Source organism: Podarcis erhardii, assembly GCF_964252035.2.
Source record: "Podarcis erhardii genome assembly, chromosome: 5".
NCBI lineage: Eukaryota > Metazoa > Chordata > Lepidosauria > Squamata > Lacertidae > Podarcis > Podarcis erhardii.
In genome coordinates this window covers 22,761,177-22,780,122 of record NC_138509.1, presented here as the reverse complement: position 1 = coordinate 22,780,122, position 18,946 = coordinate 22,761,177, and the positions used below count along the sequence as shown (strand labels likewise).

The window sequence follows — 18,946 nt, the reverse complement described above, 5'->3', positions numbered from 1 at the left end:
GACAGAGCAACGGGAGCTTACCCTGTCATGGGGATTTGAACCGCCAACCTTCTGATCAGCAAGCCCAAGAGGCTCAGTGGTTTAGACCACCATGTCACCTGCATCTTCCCTAGACCTCAGACAGAAAGGAGACGAGCTTTCTTCACCCATGTTCCTCCTCCTTTCTCCTTCCTCCTTTCTCCAGCCTATCTCCAAGTGACAGCACAGTAGTCTACAAACATTTTCTTACATTTATACCCCACTCACTCTTCCACCATGGATCTCAAGGTGACATATGTATGACTTCCATGGGGTCCACCATCCAGGCAGTTACCGGACCCACTCCTGCTTAGCTTCACCTACTTGGCAGCCTTATGTTCCTCAAGACCACCAATAGTGAAGGATCCTCCTTGGCCACTAGCCCACTGTTCTTTTAAATAACCTTTGGCAACTCCAGGTAGGACCAGGCCCATCTCCCAACTCCCATCAAGCAGCTGGAGCCTCCACATCTCCATACTGAACTCAAGCTTACAATACACACAGTGGGATCAAGTGAAAATAGCTCACAATCGACCGCTTTTATGATGTAAGCAATGACCTCATGCAAGGTTGTGGCCAGCAAGGATGGAGTCAGTTACTGCCTATAGGTATGGCAGGGTAGACTTGCCCTGTTCACATCAGAAGAGGAGGCCACCAGCTGCTTCCATCAGTGCAGTTAGATTCACACCAGAGCTCCTTTGTATGATAAAAGAAAGTCATGGCTCGAGTTGTCTTCTTTGTGTGAGCACAACTCTTCTTCCTGATACGTTAGCTTTCTACATGAAAAAAGGTACTTTTCGTGTGGTGGACCTGTAAAAGGGTAAAAGAGTATTGGGAAATAATCCATAATGAATTGGAAAACATGTTTAAAAGTATTTTTCACAATAAAAACCCAGAGTCCTTTTTGTTGGGGATAATTAACACAGAAATTCCCAGGTGAGAAAAAAGGTTATTTATGTATGCCACTACTGCGGCCTGTGTTTCGTTAGCCCCAAAATGGAAAATGAGCGACGTCCCAACCAAAGAAGAATGGCAATATGTTGCAGACGTAACATATAAAGTAAGAGAACAAAAATTGGAAAATGTTTATTGAATATATGCGGGGAAATTGTGTACACTTGAAAACTTGGCAGGATTAAGATAAATTCAACAGTGTAAATAAGTTTTGATGGATGTAATAATGGAATATTGAATGGTTTAGTTTATGGACAATATGCAGGGATTTATGATTTGCAAAATGTACCATGGAAAGAGAGGAAGGGAAGTCATTGATATTTTAAGGATGTTTAAATGAGTATTCTAAATTGTAAAACAGAAAATTTAATAAAAGTTATATATATATATATATATATATATATATATATATATATATATATATGCTTTCGTAGATTTTCACGGGTACAGGAATGCAGGTTTTGGTGTCCTCGGGTGTCTTCCCGTGTAAAAGTTGGGGTGTCTAGGCGACGTTTCGACGAGGTCTCACTCGTCATCTTCAGGCTGGTGCTTTCGGCTTCTTGTTACTGGAACAGAGCAGGATCTCAGTGTTTGAGTTCCTATAAATACTGTAGAGGGGGTGTGGTGTATAGCCTCCAATGTTCTGGGCAGAGAGGAAGTTCCCAGGCTAGTGTGCCTTTTCTTCTTTTGTTCCTTAATTACTTGAGAGATATCTTGAGTGATTTCTTGAGTGATATCCTGATGGCTCCCTAGGACACACTATCTACCGGAAAAAAACACACACCAACCGCTACTTACATGCACAATCACACCACCACCCTGCACAAATAAACTCCGTAGCCAAGACTCTCATCTCCAGAACCAAACGCCTAGCTGACAAAGACCACTTGACAACTGAGTTACAGAATCTCTCAAACGTGTTAATTGCCAATGGATACCAGCAAAACAGGATTACGAAGCTAATCCAAAAGGAAACACCCCCCAAAAACCAAGACACAGAAGAAAACAATGGCATGGCCCTCCTCCCTTATATCAAGGGCACTACAGATAAAATTAGCAAAATCCTCCATAAACACAATATCAAAACAGCCTTTTGCACCAACCAAAAAATAGCCAATATCCTCAGAAACCCCAAGGATAAAATCCAGTTGGAAAACCAAGGGATCTATGAAATACCCTGCAAAGTCTGCCCAGCCACGTACATTGGACAAACAAACAGACGAATAAATGCACGTATCGCAGAACACAAGAATGCCGTCAAAAAAGAAGAAAAAACTTCCTCTCTTTTCCAACACATGAAAGAAACAGGACACGAAATTAATTTTGCAGATTCCAAATTGCTCTTTAACACGGAACATCACCACAAGAGAATAATCATGGAAGCCATCGAGATAGAGAAACACCCTCACAACATGAACAAGCGTGACGACACATCCCGCTTGCCAGACATCTGGAAATTAGCCCTCCCCACAAAAACTGACACCAGATCCAGAGGCACACAGAACGCCAACACCAATCAACCACACCAGACCCAAACCCAGACCCTCTCCACAGATGAATTACAGACACCATCCAGTAGCCAATCCATGGTGGCACCTCCGGATGCTGCACCCCCCTGCAATCCCTACACAGATCTGGCTGACACAAGCCACAAAACCACAGCTCGCCCCTATACACGAAGCCAAGCCAGAGCACAACTAAGTACAGTACAGCCATCTTCTCAGGAAAACTCTTCACAAAGTTCAAGAGGTCAAGACACAAAGACTTTAACAACTAATCCACACCTAATGACCCACCTAAGTGGTACTCAGGATATCACTCAAGAAATCACTCAAGATATCTCTCAAGTAATTAAGGAACAAAAGAAGAAAAGGCACACTAGCCTGGGAACTTCCTCTCTGCCCAGAACATTGGAGGCTATACACCACACCCCCTCTACAGTATTTATAGGAACTCAAACACTGAGATCCTGCTCTGTTCCAGTAACAAGAAGCCGAAAGCACCAGCCTGAAGATGACGAGTGAGACCTCGTCGAAACGTCGCCTAGACACCCCAACTTTTACACGGGAAGACACCCGAGGACACCAAAACCTGCATATATATATATATATATATATATATGGTGCTTTTTGTTTGTACAAGGCACCCAAAGTGGTTCAGCTCAGGATAAACGTTAGCACCCCGTTTCCTGGCATGTCTTAACTGGGTTGGTGTTCTGGGTGGCCTCTTGACCAAAATGCTGCTGGGAAATTACCCACCCCCATTCTTCTCTGGCTGCCTTCTTTGATGGCAGTAACTAAATAACTGGGGAACCACCCAGCTGAGTCCTACTCAGAGCAGACCCATTTAAAACAATTTGTAGGAATAGGACTCCTCTGAGTATGAATTCTGCTGGCCAACACCCTTGGTTCCTTGCAGCACACTGAAACTTCTCTCTTGGCCCAGTCCATAACCTCTGGAAATCCTACAGTAGCAGCCAAGAAGCAGAGGAACAATAATAGTCCTTCCCAAGCCATTTATTCAGTATATTCATAGAGAGAGATGAAGGAATGCAGTCTCTCTTAGATAATGGCATTGCTCCGATTAGAGTCCCACCCCCTCCATCTCTCCTATTCTACGTCATCCCTGTGTCGGCTAATCTGAGCTTTCTGTCTCTGAGCTTTCTGTTCCACTGCATTCAATGCACGTCTGGTCCTGAGAGAAGGAGGATCAGCAATGCTTTCCAAAGACACTGGGTCTCTCAGCTGTCTCTCCCCTGGTGTTTCTTCTTCCTGTTGTTCCTCTTCCAATATTTCCCAACTTCTCCCCTCTGCAGCTTCTGGACTGTGACCTTCTGCAAACCACTGTTCTAAATCCATACTGCCCTCCTGTTCTTGGGAAGGTTCAGGAGAAGGGGGTGGGTTGTCCCCACCATTCCAGCCTCTGACACCAGGATGCCCATGTCTTACTTCATGTGCGACAGCGACAACACAAGAGCTTTTCCTGCCTGAAGCGGATCTTTTATAAAAGACAGGCGCTGGTGTCATTGAAGAGGCCGTACGCTTTCCCCCACAATCTGTTGCCAACTCACACACCCTCTCCACCTTCCCGGTGCATTTTAACAATGCCATAAAACTGAACGTGGAACCGCTACCCATCTAAAGCAACCTGCAAATGTCAAGCCAAAGCCGCGGTTGTTGTATGAGATGTATACACAAGATCCCAAGGTCTTTTTTGCATTATATTTTTCTTCCACCTCGGCTGATGAAATGTGATGTGTGACAGGTGGATTCATAACAGGAAGTGCCAACAGACACTTTGCAAGTGATCTTGAGTAGCGCGGAATGAAAGCCAGCACCTTTTCTTTTATAGAGCCCGGTGGTGGTGGTGGTTCTGATCACATGATAATTGCCAGTGGTATTTGTTTTCAGCACGATACATTAATCTTAAGAGACATGACCTTTCAGGAGATAACAGTTTTATTTCTGGGGACAAGATGCAGTGTACCGTTAAGGTTCTTCATGCAAGTATATGAAACAGAAATAACTGAATGAGAATGATGGTGTCAAACAACAATGATGGGGGTGGGGTCTATAATATATGTCCTTTCCCCTGAAAACCAATAGCCATTTTTTAGACAGGAGCAAGTGTCCTCTCTTGAAGGAGGAAGCAGTTTCCAAATATCTGTGCCCAGCGATGCCCTTGCAGTTACTTTGATCAAGCCCTACAGATGTGCGTGCAGATGTGTAAGCGGAACTGCCATCAGGCATCTCTCTTATGCCAGCCTTGCACCAATCTCTGGCCAAAGGATGAAGCAAGTGGATAAATGGACAGACTTACAAAGATGCTCGCATGACATGGTCAGACCCTTTCTCCCCATCGTGGTTATGCAGAAAAGGGGGTGGAGGAATTTCCTGTCATAATCTTCCTTCTGCCAAACTTTCCTCTGCCCCATGGTTCTTGGCCCTTTGTCTTGGCAAGTGTCATGGAGTTTACAAGGTTAACCAGACCCAGACGTTCCAAGTGTCCCTATTCTCCAGGGACAGTCCCAGATTTACAGAAGCCGTCCTGTTTCTGGCCTGAAAGCAAGATGAGTCCCAGTTTCTGATTTGATCCCTGAATGTCCTCCTTTTCCATAGGACGTCCCTCTTTTCATTTGAGAAATGTTGGAGGCTATGGAGTTATGCGACCCCTGAAGGCTGTGTCCCAGCATGCTTCTGCTGCTGCTCATTTCAGTGAGAGAAGGATACTGGCCATTGTGGGCTAATGTTGATGCTGCCAGCACCAAAGAGAGGGACTAGTCATTGTGACCTTGTGCTGATGCTCAAAGAGAAAGACTGGCCATTGTGACCTCATGCTGCCATGGTAATGCTGCTTGCCTGAAGGACCATGGCTGCTTGACGGAGAGAGAGTGGCCATTGTGACCTCATGCTGAAAAAAGGTAAAGGACCCCTGGATAGTAAAGTCTAGTCAAAGGCAACTTTGGGGTTGCAGTGCTCATCTCACTTTTGGGCTGAGGGAGCTAGTGTTTGGCCACAGACAGCTTTCTGGATCATGTGAACAGCATGAGTAAACAGCTTCTGGCACAACGGAGCACTGTGACAGGAGCCAGAGTGCACAGAAACACCATTTACCTTCCTGCTGCAGCAGTACCTATTTATCTACTTGCACTGGTGTGCTTTCAAACTGCTAGGTTGGCAGGAGCTGGGACAGAGCAATGGGAGCTCACCCTGTTGCATGGATTTGAACCGCTGACCTTCTGATCGGCAAGCCCAAGAGGCTGTGGTTTAGACCACAGCGCCACCCAAATCCCTTTGTTGGAGGGTATGCAGACCTGGAATAAAAACGAGCAGCTCAGCCTTCAACCAAATTCTGCCTATTTTCCACTTGTGTAGATGAAAGTCAAAGAGACTGACTCTCCTGTCATAAGGCTCCTATTCAGTCAAACTAAGGAAGAACAACTGAGCGAGTTCAAGTCATGTTTCTTGGAAATAAAAGCTATTCAGAGCAGCACACGGATTAGGCCCTTATCAGTTTGAGTCGTCCACATTTCCATTAGTAGCATGAATTGTTTTGGGATGCAGATTAATGCGAAAGATACAACAACAGCAGAGGCTTTTACAATCTGATTTTGGCTTTTCATGATGATAGAGCTTCACAGGTGCCGCAGCCGAGGCCCTAAAGACAAGTGTAATATGATTAGAAACAAATAAGATGCAGGGGCTGTTCAATCTCCATCACACAACCAGGCTGGGCAGCGAGACGCGAAAACTGATAGCTTGGAGGCTTCATCCGCACAAGGCGGGCGATTATGAGGCAACAAAAAGCAGACCCAGAGAGCCTTCCTATGATTATAAAAAACTGATCAGTGGCATCGTAAACGCAAAAGTGATAAACCATTATTTCAAAGACGGTAATCACAGAGCCCAGCCACATGGTTATATTTATAGCAGAGTTGCCCAGAAAGAGCTTTCCGCCAAGCAGTAGGTCTTTGGCACTTTTAGCCTATTCTGGGAAAGGGGTAATAAAAGAGGGGAGCAAAAGAGGGAAACAAAGGGAATAAAAGAGCAAGGCAGTGCACTCATAACTCAGGGTCTTTGTAGGAGACTCACAGCTTATTACTGAAAATATGAAAGCCATGTGTTTATTTAATAATCATAAGAGCTGAAATTTCTCAAAAACGAACTGAAAATCTTAGCCACACACCCTCAAGAATATTTGACAGAATGGGATCTCCCAACTTTTATGCCCATATTCAAGAAGAGGAAGTTTCAAACACAAGGGTGATTCCAACTCAATATATTTTAATATTTCTGCAACTAGCGATGGCCTTGTGCCCTATTCCTTCCAGTTCTCCTCTCTTAACTCAGAGCTTCCTTCATCTGCCAGTATGAATTTATAGTTTCATGTGACATTGTGAGCCAAAATTTCACAGAAATGTTCTGAGAAATTCTCTGAAGATTTGCACTCCCTAAGAAGACTATTTGATTAGGTAATAGTAGCAGTAGTAGTAGTAATTTTATTATTTATACCCCACCCATTTAGTTGGATTGCCTGAGACACTCTTCACTGCCACCCACTCACAAATGGCCTGGAGAATTATGGGAGGCCATCTTCACTCAGTCATAAATAAAATACTGTTATACAGTTATATCTTCTTTGATTTAAAATAAATATTAGCTAAAGAAAATACCAGGTTCTTACAGCAAAGCAAGTTTTGTCCTCTCTTAATCGTGTTGCCAGTTACCACATTTTTATTTTGTCCCATCAAACTCAATGGGGCTCATCAACATCTGACTCTACTCTATTGCTAAAGCCTCAATCAAAATACCACAAAACCCCAAATTCATCAGGGGTTAAAATGGTTTGCAACCTGATATTATTTTTTTGAAAAGTTCTCATCCAGTGCTGAAAAAAGGTAATGAAGTGAAACTCCCTAGGGTAAACATTCCATAGCTGGGTTGTCAATAACACGACCCACTTCATTGTAAATAATAATAATAATAATAATAATAATAATAATAATAATAATAATTGCACCCTGCCCATCTGGCTGGGTTGCCCCAGCCACACTATGTAGCTTCCAGCATATTAAAAACTCCCCTGAACAGGGCTCCCTTCAGACATCTTCTAAAGGTTGTATAGTTACTTATCTCCTTGACATCGGATAAGAAGGCGTTCCATAGGGCGGGCACCACTACCAGGAAGACCCTCTGCCCGGTTCCCTGTAGCTTCACTTCTTGCAGTGAGGGAACCACCAGAAGACCCTTGGAGGTGGACCTTAGTGTCTGGGCTGAGCGATGGGGGTGGAGATGCTCCTTCAGGTATACAGGGCCAAGATCATTTAGGTCTTTAAAGGTCAGCACCAACACTCTGAATTGATGGCAGAGGCACCCAGTTGATGACTACCGATGACTACTAAGGCAGCGATGAAATTGGTCCTCTACCTGTGAATTTAATGGTGAGTCTAGTGTCTGGACTGAGAAGCGAATCCCTTCATCCTTTTAACTTTGCTCAAGCTTTCAACCTATTCTTCCATAGAACTCAACAGGATTTATTGAGAGCTGAATCAGCCTCCACTGCCATAACTCTGACACAGTTTCTATCAGGATTGATTGAATGTGATGGACACAGGGAATATGGGGTGAAATGTTGGGAAGTGGCATTTATAGAGGGAGAGAAAGAGATGGCACAGGAATTTTGAGAAAGGGACTCAAGGCAATGGCTTCAAGTTACAAGAAAGGAGATTCTAGCTAAGCATTTTTTTGGGGGGGGGGGAACCTTTCTTTTTGTATAATTTTTATTAAGTTTTTCTATTTTACATTTTAGAATATTCATTTGAAGAACCTTAAAATATGGACTAGATGATCCTTGGTCCCTTCCAACTCTAAGATTCTATTATTCTATGTTATGATAGCTAACAGCACCATCACTCCTTCTGTTCCCATTTATCTGGTGGCTGTTTGAATCTTCCCTGACCCCCTTATTGGCACCTACAATCAGTGTTTTTTTCTGGGAGTACGCAGGGGTACGCATACCCTGAAAGATTTTGTGAATCTTTGTACTTTTGTCCATTTACTGTATTTATGTTCCCCGATCTGAACTATAAAATGGTAATTTTCTTGAGTCAAAATGAGAGTACCTGTGATGGGATAATGAGCTGCTTGTGCGTAAAAGCTTGATCCCTCTGGGGTTTGGCTGGTCATCCAAACCGACGCACTAACGGAGCCCCCAAAGCATGACTCCGTCAGTCGCTGGTAGAATCTGACAGTGGGCGTCTACGGAATTTACGCCAACATAAAAGCTGTTTGACGGACATGCGCCTTCGTGACTCTCTGCGTGACAGTTTCCGGCGAAGGGTGGGAGTTCCCAACGGGGGTCCCGTTACCTCTCCACTACTCTCACTGGAAGCATCCCAGAGCCTCCCCTCCGCTGTGACTCCTGCACTCCCCCTGCTGGTTCCCTCTTCTGCTGCAGATTCTCTCCTATTCTCCTGGAGCCTGTCCACCACCTGTCTCTCCGATGGCAGTTCCCTGACAGTACCCCTAAACATTTTTAAAGAAAAAAAGCACTGCCTACAATGATGTAGCATCAGCATTCTTGTGCTTGATGAGCTGTGGAGCTTATTATTTCCAAGAGTCTATGATATCTTTAACAAAAAGAACAGAGGCACCTTTTGAGTTTTATATCCAAACTATTGTATTTTACTGAACAAAGTAGAACTTTGAACAACATATACCGTAACTGGGGCATGGGTGGTCGTGAGACCTTGGAAGTGATTCTTGGTATAGAAAGAGGGTTGTTACCAATATGTTCCATGAAACAGAAGTGGGTATGTCATTCAGCCTGACATTACAAAATGAAGGACCTTTTTTTCTCCCCTCTCTGAGCTTGAAAACATATTACAATATGTTACATTTTTCTTTCCTGTTGTTCTGCTTTATTTTTGGCACAAAGAGAAAGCAAAATCTCACCGAGTTGCTAACAAACGTTCAAACTCACAAAGGTTCAAAAGACAAGGTTTGTCACTTTCTGGTCTCCCTTTATAGTCCTTCACTGATGTATGACAAGAACCCTGAAAACAGTCCGATATCTGCGTTATTCAGCAAATATAGACTTTCTCTTCCTTGCTCTTCAGGAAGTGATGATACTGCTGAGTCATTTTTGGCTGGATACCAGACAGGGAAGCAAAAGAGAGAAGGTGGGGGAAAAAGGGGGGGGGGGAAGCCAGGTAACAAGAGAGATAGCTGAATTGAAGAAAGAAGTGTAAACGCATGCTGTAATCAAGGAGTCTTGAGATCTGCCAATATTTCAAAACCCAAACATGGGAGATTTCATTATTTATATAGATTTTTAAAAAATCCTTTCCTATTTCAAAGGCTCAAGGCAGCTGGCATAAAAAATGAAGTGCTGTACATACAAATAAATAATACAAAGATTTTTCTTCTTCTTCTTTGGCAATCACTTGTAGCTGAGTAAGATTGTCTTCCATAAACACGGTTTTAACAGTGGGTCTGTAAGTGACTATGGAGGCCAATTCTGGATCAACATGTCATTCCACAGTGGGGACATAGGTTTCCGGGCAGGAGTTGATCATGGTGAGGGTTTGCCAAGCATGCCTTCCTCTTAGCACGTTTCTCCCTTTCGTCCTGACTTTGAGTGTCTTCAAAGTCCATGACACCTTTGGTAAAGGCTCTTCTCCAATTGGAGCGCTTGCAGGCCAGTGTTCCTGATTGTTGTTGTTGTTTATACTACTTTTTAACGATTTGCTATGAGAGAGTCTTTAAACCTCTTTTGTTGACCACCAGCATTACGCTTTCCATTTTTACATTCAGAATAGAGTAGTTGCTTTGGAAGATGATAATCAGGCACCCGCACAACATGACCAGTCCAATGAAGTTGATGTTGAAAAATCATTGCTTCGACACTGGTGATCTTTGCTTCTTCCAGTACACTGGCAAAAACAACCACAACCACAAATTGTGACAGAACAAGAACCAAAGGATGTTAAACTCCCCTCCATTCTCCACCCCCCAAAGAAATGAAAACCATCAAAACCCATACAGGTCCCATTGATATACTCTTCTAACTCTTTTATTGGCAATACACCTCCCTCCTAAAGCATTCACCCTCCATATTTGGACTCCCTAAATTCATTTGAGGGTCAAGAAGTAATCACCCACCCTTCCTGTCCAGCAAGTAAATCCTCATATCTCCTTCCAACGTAGATTCTTTCCATGCCAAGGTATCCTTTAGATATACCTGGAGGCTACTCTTTCATGAGTAGATGATGCATGGCTGGAGTGTGAGTCTGAATTGTTCTACTCCAGGAGTGGGGATACCTGCATGGCTCTTTCTTGCAGAATTGGTGTTCCCCACGCCCTCCTGGCAGGATGCCAGTTCAGTGGAAGAGACTCTTAAGATGAATCTCGTTCACACTGTTCAGAAGTAGCCACCAGCCACGCAAGCTCTGAAAACTGGTTTGCATGCAGCTGCAAGAGGGCTAAAGGGGTACTTTCTTAGTGAGTAAAAAGGTAAAGGACCACTGGATGGTTAAGTCCAGTCAAAGGTGACTATGGGGTTGTGGTGTCCATCTCAACACGGGTGGCACTGTGATCCAAACCACTGAGCCGCTTGGGCTTGTCGATCAGAAGGTCGGTGGTTTGAATCTGCTCTGGCTTCCGTCATGGTATTCCATTGCGCCAGAAGCAGTTAAGTCATACTGGCCACATGACCCGGAAAGCTGTCTGTGGACAAACGCCAGCCCCCTCAGCGGGATGAGTGCCATATCCCATAGTCACCTTTGACTGGACTTAACCATCCAGGGGTCCTTTATCTTTACCTTTTCTTAGTGAGTGTTTGGAAAATATTTGTATTCTGATCATTCTCTCCTGGCTCACTAGTTTAGGGCATGCATATCAATGGTGTCATGTGCACAGATTGTTGTATTGCCTCCTGGAAGTTGTAGTTTGGTTTGGTGGTTTCTGATGGATTTGAAGAGGAATGTACAGAGTAGTCCATAGTCACAGACAAAGCAGATGAATGTTTTGAACTTGGCGGCCGTTAACTTATAGTTGATCTCTATCTCTATCTCTCTCCCTCCCTCCCTCCCTCCCCCCCTCTCTCTTACTGAGTAGCTATTAAATAATCCTATTTCGTTCCATCATTAGGTGGGCTTGGTGTCTCACTGTAAATACAATAGCTAAATACAATCCAAGTGATTTGACTTGCCATTGTGTTTGTCATGATATGACATTCTTTCTGAGATACTATATGCAAGTCATCAAATGAGGGGGCATGGATATGGCAATTAGCCATCAGTTTGAATTTAACCTTCATCTTTAACAGGCCAAACACTTGACAAAAATGAATGTATATTGGACAAGAGTTAAACCAACATTTCTATACAGAACAGCATATGCCACATCTTCCCCCAGCTCACTGGACAGCCCAGATAATTTAGTAGGAGAAGAAATATGGATAAAACTTAACATCAGTGCCAATAGCACCAGAGTTGATCTACATGCACGATGAAGAGTGTGCAACCTTTCCGAGCTATTATGATCTTTCAGAGAGAGCAATGCAATACCGCCAGTTTCTAAAGGCACTCGCCATTGTAGTATGAGGCCACTGCATTGTGAATACTTAAAATGCCCGTAGGGTCCAAGGAACCTAAATGAGATTCTAATGTTAATAAGTGCTGAGTGACCTTTACTGTTAACTATCTAATACATCTCAGGCAGACAACATGGAACCTCTGCTATGAGAGGGTCACATGGACAAGCTGCTAGCCCTTTCGATGTAATGAAAAGTCTCCCCTAAAATACAAAATGAAATGGATTTTTAAAGTGACAGTTGCTGTGTCTTCATGGTCACCTTTAAATCCTTATGAGATATGTGCCACCTCAAATTAAAAGCTATAGGTGGAGTCAAAACCTCAAGGTGCTGCAATGTAATTAAGCTGCATGAAATATGCAAAAGGCCCTATTTATAGATTGTAATAAATGGCCTGATCCAAAGCTGTTAAGTTCTATTGCTGAGATGAAAATCCGAAATGCAGGATTCATGATCAAATTCAAACGTTCACCAGATATTCTCTGCATATTCACAGAATATTCATTCAATACTGGAAACTGGCATTTGACACCCAACTGTATTTGATTTCAATATTTGATGATTGATTGCATGCAATGGTATAAAGACCTTTGCCACATTTGACAGTATATGGCAATGGGTATGCAAACTGGTTTTTATTTATATGAAGATGTATGTCACACACTTCTAGAGCTTACACACCATTAAAAATAATTTAAACAAAATATTCCACAAATAATATAATAATAATATAACAAAAGCAAAATAATCTTTGTTTTAATTATTATTTATTGCATCTCACACACATTTTTCTCCAAGGATCTCAAGGGGGCATACACCCTTCTATGTCTCCTCATTTAATCCCCAACAACAACCCTGTGAAGTAGGTTAGGCTGAGAGGCAGTGAGCATCATAGCTGAGTGGGGATTTGAACCCTGGTCTTCCAGGGTCTAGCCTGGCACACTAACCACTGAACAACACTGTCTCTAATAAAAACAGTCATAGGTGCAGTAGATAAAGCAAAGGCATTGGACAAAACATTGGCACTGGTAAAGCCTCCCTAAGCAGAAACATCTGCTGTGATGGGATAAAGAGTGCCACTATTTAAATGGGATCACAGAGAAGACCCTTACCTTTGTCCCATCCGCCAAACCTCCAGCATTGTCAGCGCATAGACGGTAGTCTGATAAGGGAAAGGGGATTGTTTTGATCAAAGGCGATAGAAGCTCTCTCTCTAAGTGGTCCATGTTGGATGTGACGTTCACTGGTTTCCTGTTTTTCACTGTTCTCTCGGTGTTCTTTGTTTCCGAGAGGTGTTGCTTCTCTGCTCTCACAGAGGCAAGATGCATGTTTGTATTCTCTCAGCATAGAGTGTAAATAAAATAAAGAATGTAGCACATACTGCTTATCCTTCTGCTGTGTGACGACACTCTGCTTGGACTCAAGATAAGATGAGCCTGTATCAGCTTCAGCTTCAGATGGGCCGAAGCTGGTCAAAATCTCACACCCATGTGCCCCGAATACTAAATTTTAAATGAAAACATTACCTTTCAAAATTCAACTCTGAATTTTATGTGGAAAATTTCAAAGGGGAAATGTTAATATTGTTAATATATGTTAATATTTGCTTCTTCCATCCCCCCCACTGCTGCGTAATCCAATGTGTGCAGAAATACAGATGTGCACGAGATTCAGTAAAAGAAAGGCAAACGAAGTAAGCTGAAGCTACAGAAAACAGAAAGGGGAATCCTGTAGGATCCTAATGTACTTTGCCAACAGGATTCAAGGATACTCATTCAGCCACGCAGGTAGGACTTCCTAGGAGGATTCAGTTTTCCAAATGTTTTGGGGGTTGTTGGGGTTTATTTCATCCTGCAATCCTAGACATGTCCATTTAGAATTAAGCCCCACTGAGTTCAATTGGATTTCTTCCTAGGTAAGTGAACACAGGCTTGTCGCCTGGATCAATTAAGATGTGTAATCAGTTTGTTGGCGCTTTGTGGTGGAACTTTAGGTCAAACAAACAGAGGGATTCTCCAAGAGTATCAAGGATCCAAGCTTTCTCAAAAACTAGTGATTGAAAGTGACAGGAGACAAAACAGTCGGGATCCCCTGCAGGGAGCCTGTGAAGTGGGAAGGTTATTTGGAAACTGGTAAGACGATATCAAGAACAAGGACATGAAAAGAATAAGAGAGGTGTCCATGCTGATTAGGAGAGATGCTTTCATCCGAAGCTGCCATACCTTGACTTCAAGCCGCACACTGAAATGCATTTGACTGAAAGGAATCACTAATCAGCCAAAACATTTCCTTCACTTTCCTTGGGAAATGGAAAGAGCCTCAAACTGGCCTTTATTTATCTCTTTGAGCCAACAGAGATCCTCTTGCTTCCCTGAAGTTATAGGAATTCTAAGGTCTCAAATATAGAGTAAATGTTGATAATTGCACAAGGTAAACGCACATCCATAAGTATATAAACCATGTGTCTAAAATAGTACAGGAAAGCAATCCAAAAGCCATCTTGGGTCTCCTAAAGACTCTAAATATTTCCTCTGCCTCCTTAATCCCCCTCGCTTGAGAACACGCAGGAAGTCAGCAGTCAGGGAAGTTCCTGAAGGGATTCCTCTCCTATATATTTGAACTTCCTTTGCATTAATTGTCATTGTTTGCCCAGATGCTCTGCACTGAGGGATGTCTGATGGACATCCTGATTGTCTCATCAAATGCTAATGTTCTGTGTAAACTGTGTCTGGAACGATGTGAAACTTGCTAAATCCTCAGGACTATCACACCTTGGCCTGCCTGAGCCACAGTAACCCCACCTTATATGTGGCGCAATTTCCGACTGTTTGTAGAGAGGGTGTCTTTCTTCTCCACACCAAAATGCAAACCCTTAAAAGAGATGCTTTTACTTGGTTCTGGGTCTCTCTTGTGGGGGAACTCTATTGCAACAGAAAAATAAAGATCTGCCTTCTTTCACTGCCTCCGTCCATCCATCTCTGACCGATCATGAACTTAGGGGACTCAGACCCTTGGGTAGCAAAACCAACCACCCCTATTTTTCTATATCACTGATATATTGCAGTGATGGGCTGGTGTGGATGGACCCTGCATATAACAATTTATAAGGAGGGGAGGGATAAGTAAAAATTATAGCGACATGGCTTTTGACAATCTCAACAATCAGGTGTTGTCACACTATTCCTACCAGTGGTCAGATGAGTGGCAGTGAACCATTTTCCAAATCATGTTTTATTTTTTCAGTATCTCACCTGTTAACTTTACAGCTACCAGCAGGAAAACTTCCTTGTCTCCTCCATCATCACAGACAGCAGTGCAATATCATGAAGAAGCAGTGTGAGCCCCTAGTGCATTACTACCTGATCACATGGAAGCCTGTTTCATGTTAGCTTCATTTTAGGAGGTTCCTTTTGTGTGTGTGTGTTTGTGTCTTGTTTGTTTTTGAGGCAGGGAGAGCCCACAACGTGGTACTTGGTGCTGTTGCATGTGCTTGTGACAGGGCTGGCCCAAGACATTCTGCCACCTGAGGCAAACCACCCAATGGCATCCCTGCTACAGATAAAGGGGTGAGCAGAGATCTACCGGGAATAAATATCTACATCAGGAACAAGGGGCGGGAGCAAAAGGGAATGAGCGGGAAATTCAATCCACCTTATCTGACTGGGCTTTGACCTGCTTTACCATGCTGCCTGGGCCAAACTGTCTATCAAGGATGAGGGAGCCTGTGTGCCTTTCTAAGTGTTGCTGGGCTACAACTCCCATCATCCATGACTGTTGGCTATGCTGGCTGAGGGCTGATGGGAGTTGTATATACAACTGATGGGAGTTGTATAGCTTTCTAGTTGTATAGCTTTCAGAGGTGTAGCCGTGTTAAGTCTGCACTATGGCAAAACCCAGCAAATCGGGTTCACAATTTGTTTGTGGCATAAGCGTTTACAAACTGGGGGGTGGTTATTGTTTTGCTTTGTTTTTGTTTTAACTTTCAATTTTGTGCTTTTATCCTGCATTTTTATCTTGTGAACCACCCTGAAATCTCTGGATAAAGGGTGGTATATTGATGAATTGATGATGGTGGTTGAAGTGAGAATCAAATGTGTGTGTGTGTGTGTGTGTGTGTGTGTGTGTGTGTGTGTGTGAAAGGGGCCCCACACTGAATCACACCAGGCAGGTCCAGAGCTCAGGAGACCCCATCATTCCCCCCCCCAAGGGGTGGGAGAAGACCAGCAGACCTTCTCTTCACCGAGAGGCCACCATAGAAGAAGCATTGGGGGTTGCCACCAAGAAGGCAGCAGGCCCAGCCTCCAAGGAGTGTGCCACAGCCATCACTGCCATTGTGGCAGCAGTGGGGGCAGCAGGCAATGGTTTCTGTGAAGGCCAAATCTGCTGCCCTTGTGGACCCTGCCACTCAAAGCAGTCACTTCCCCTTGCCTCATGGGTGAGCCAGCCATGGCTCCTGTTGAGGGCAGGCACTGTATATGGTGGAGGGGAGGGCACTAGGGCACTAGCACTAGCACACTAAGACCACATTATAACCTTCTCTGAATGTTGTCAAATGCTTCCCATTTTCTAGACGGGAACACTGCCACAGAAAGATAGCAACTCACCAAGGGCCACACATGGTGAATGTTATTAAGCAAGAATTTAAGACTATCTTCAACATTTTTGCAGGGCGTGGATCACACACGCCATCAATATATGTACCCCCCCTTTTGTGTTATACCCAGTGCATTTTTCTTTAAAAAAATGTTTAGGGGTACTCTCATTTTGACTCAAGAAAACCACCATTTTATAGTTCAAATCGAGGAAAAGAAATACAGTAAATGGACAAAAGTACAGAGATTCACAAAATGTTTAGGGGTATGCGTACCCCTGCGTACCCCCAGAAAAAAGCACTGGTTATACCTACATCCAATTCTAAATAGATTAGTGACAGGTCAATGAGATCCAGTCTCTGATCTTGTTCATTTTGGACCGTGTCCCCATCACTTGCAAGCATGCATTTTGGATGAGGAACGGGACCACAAGGAAGCCGTTCTTAGGCTTCAAAGGTAACATTTGAGTCAGCTAGGTGCCTTCAGGTGTTCTTAAAACGCTTAAGAAAAGCAACGGGAGCTCTGTTCCAAAACAGTTGTTACAATTAGGATGACTTCTCTGGAGCGGGGAGTGTTTCTGCAGTTGCCATTTTGGACCCTCCTCGGGATGCAGCGAGGAGAGAGAAAATCTTTAAGCAGATGCTAATTGCATTACACAAAATCCAAGCGCAATTACTTCAGCATAATCAGTTCAGTTCAAACTGTGTCAGGCCCACCTGCCTTGGTTCCTTAAGGAACTAATGATAGGGGGCATCAAAGACAGGAGATGGGAGAAATAAGCTCTCTCTCTTTTTCCCACAGATTCATGCGTTTGGCAAAGGCTTTCATCCAAAATACCCTGAGCAAAAATATCCAGCTCAGGCTCCATATTTCTGTTCACTTGCTATCCAATTAAAGTCTCCCATGCTTCCCCTCCTATAGTGCATTTATTTCAGAGTCACTGCCTGTTTTGCTTTTAACCCTCTGATAATCTGTTTATCACCAGAGAGGAAGAGAATGTATTCTTAAAAGAAGGACTAAAAGGTCACAAGGCCAATTATAATGCTGGAAGGTGTTTTGATTGAACAAGAAATAAAGGATTGGTACTTAGCAGAGATGAAAGAGACAATTTGCTTCTAAAATTCTTCTCCTTTGCAGATGTTCAGGTCAAATATTCTCCAGTGATATGCTTCAGGTTGCAAAGGGAAAGGTTTAAAAACCACTGGTACCTCACATTTGACTGCATTTGAGAGTTGGCATGCAACTGGCAGTTTACAGGACTAGTTATCCAGGTTTACTATGTACACCGAATGTAACAAAGATTTGGAAGCAGGCAGACTCCGCACCCTCATTTGAGAGATAAAGAAGGGATGCCTAGGGCATCACTTAATAGTATCGATAGTCTAGGCCTAAATTTCTAGCCTGTAACTGAGGTTGCAAAGCTGCTACAGCTAAGCAATTGCTCTTCAAGGTGACCTGTAATTTACAAACAGCAAACACACTATTCACAAAACTGCACAACTCAGACACATTCAAAAACAATTACTCTACAACCTCAAGCAGATGGTATCACGAGGGTGCTTCATTCTATATGATAAATCAGTTGCTTTCTGCAGTGGGAAATATATTGAGCGTAAACTTACCCTTTCTATAAAACTGTTATGTACTGAGTTGAATAGGATCCAAACTGCAGCAGTCTGATTGGTCCTAGAACAATAGGCTCCAAAAGGCAGCAGTCTGATTGGTCCTAGAACAATAGGATTCAGAATGCAGCAGTCTGATTGGTCCTAGAACAATGCAGCAGTATGATTGGTTAGCAGGAACCACCCAACCATGCTCCAGATAGAAGTGAATCCACAACCTGATTGGCCTACAGTAGAATCCTGGAATTAGCCAATCATGTGCAGCCCATTGTGTAAATAATGTATATAAAGCAGATACTTTGAGGGGACATTCATTCATTCCTCCTCACCACTATGAGCTGAATAAAGAGCATGAAATCACTTTGCGACTCTGAGTATATTTCACTGGCGACGAGGATGGGATCCCGCTGAGCTGACTGCCACACACAGCACCGCAGCACCGCCACCTGCCGCACCGCTGCCTCGCACCGTGTATCCAGGCTTCAGCTCCGGGACCCAAGGAACTCAGAATGGCAACCGACAGCAGCTTCTCGCCATTCAACCCAGCATCTGGAGACTGGGAAGCGTACGCCTCCCGTTTCACCTTCCTCCTAGAAGCCAAAGGGGTCACCGATGAAGAAGACGCCAAGAAGAGGGCAATATTCTTCAGCGTCTGCGGAGAGGAGA

General features: G+C 43.6%; 1 long non-coding RNA gene across 1 annotated transcript; it reads left to right on the top strand.

The window, feature by feature from the left end:
* Positions 1-4,065: 4,065 nt before the first annotated feature.
* Positions 4,066-17,572, top strand: LOC309341635. The gene is made up of 4 exons (XR_014156473.1): positions 4,066-5,392; positions 9,409-9,471; positions 13,716-13,853; positions 17,460-17,572. It is a non-coding gene; the product is annotated as an uncharacterized lncRNA (long non-coding RNA).
* Positions 17,573-18,946: the final 1,374 nt, after the last annotated feature.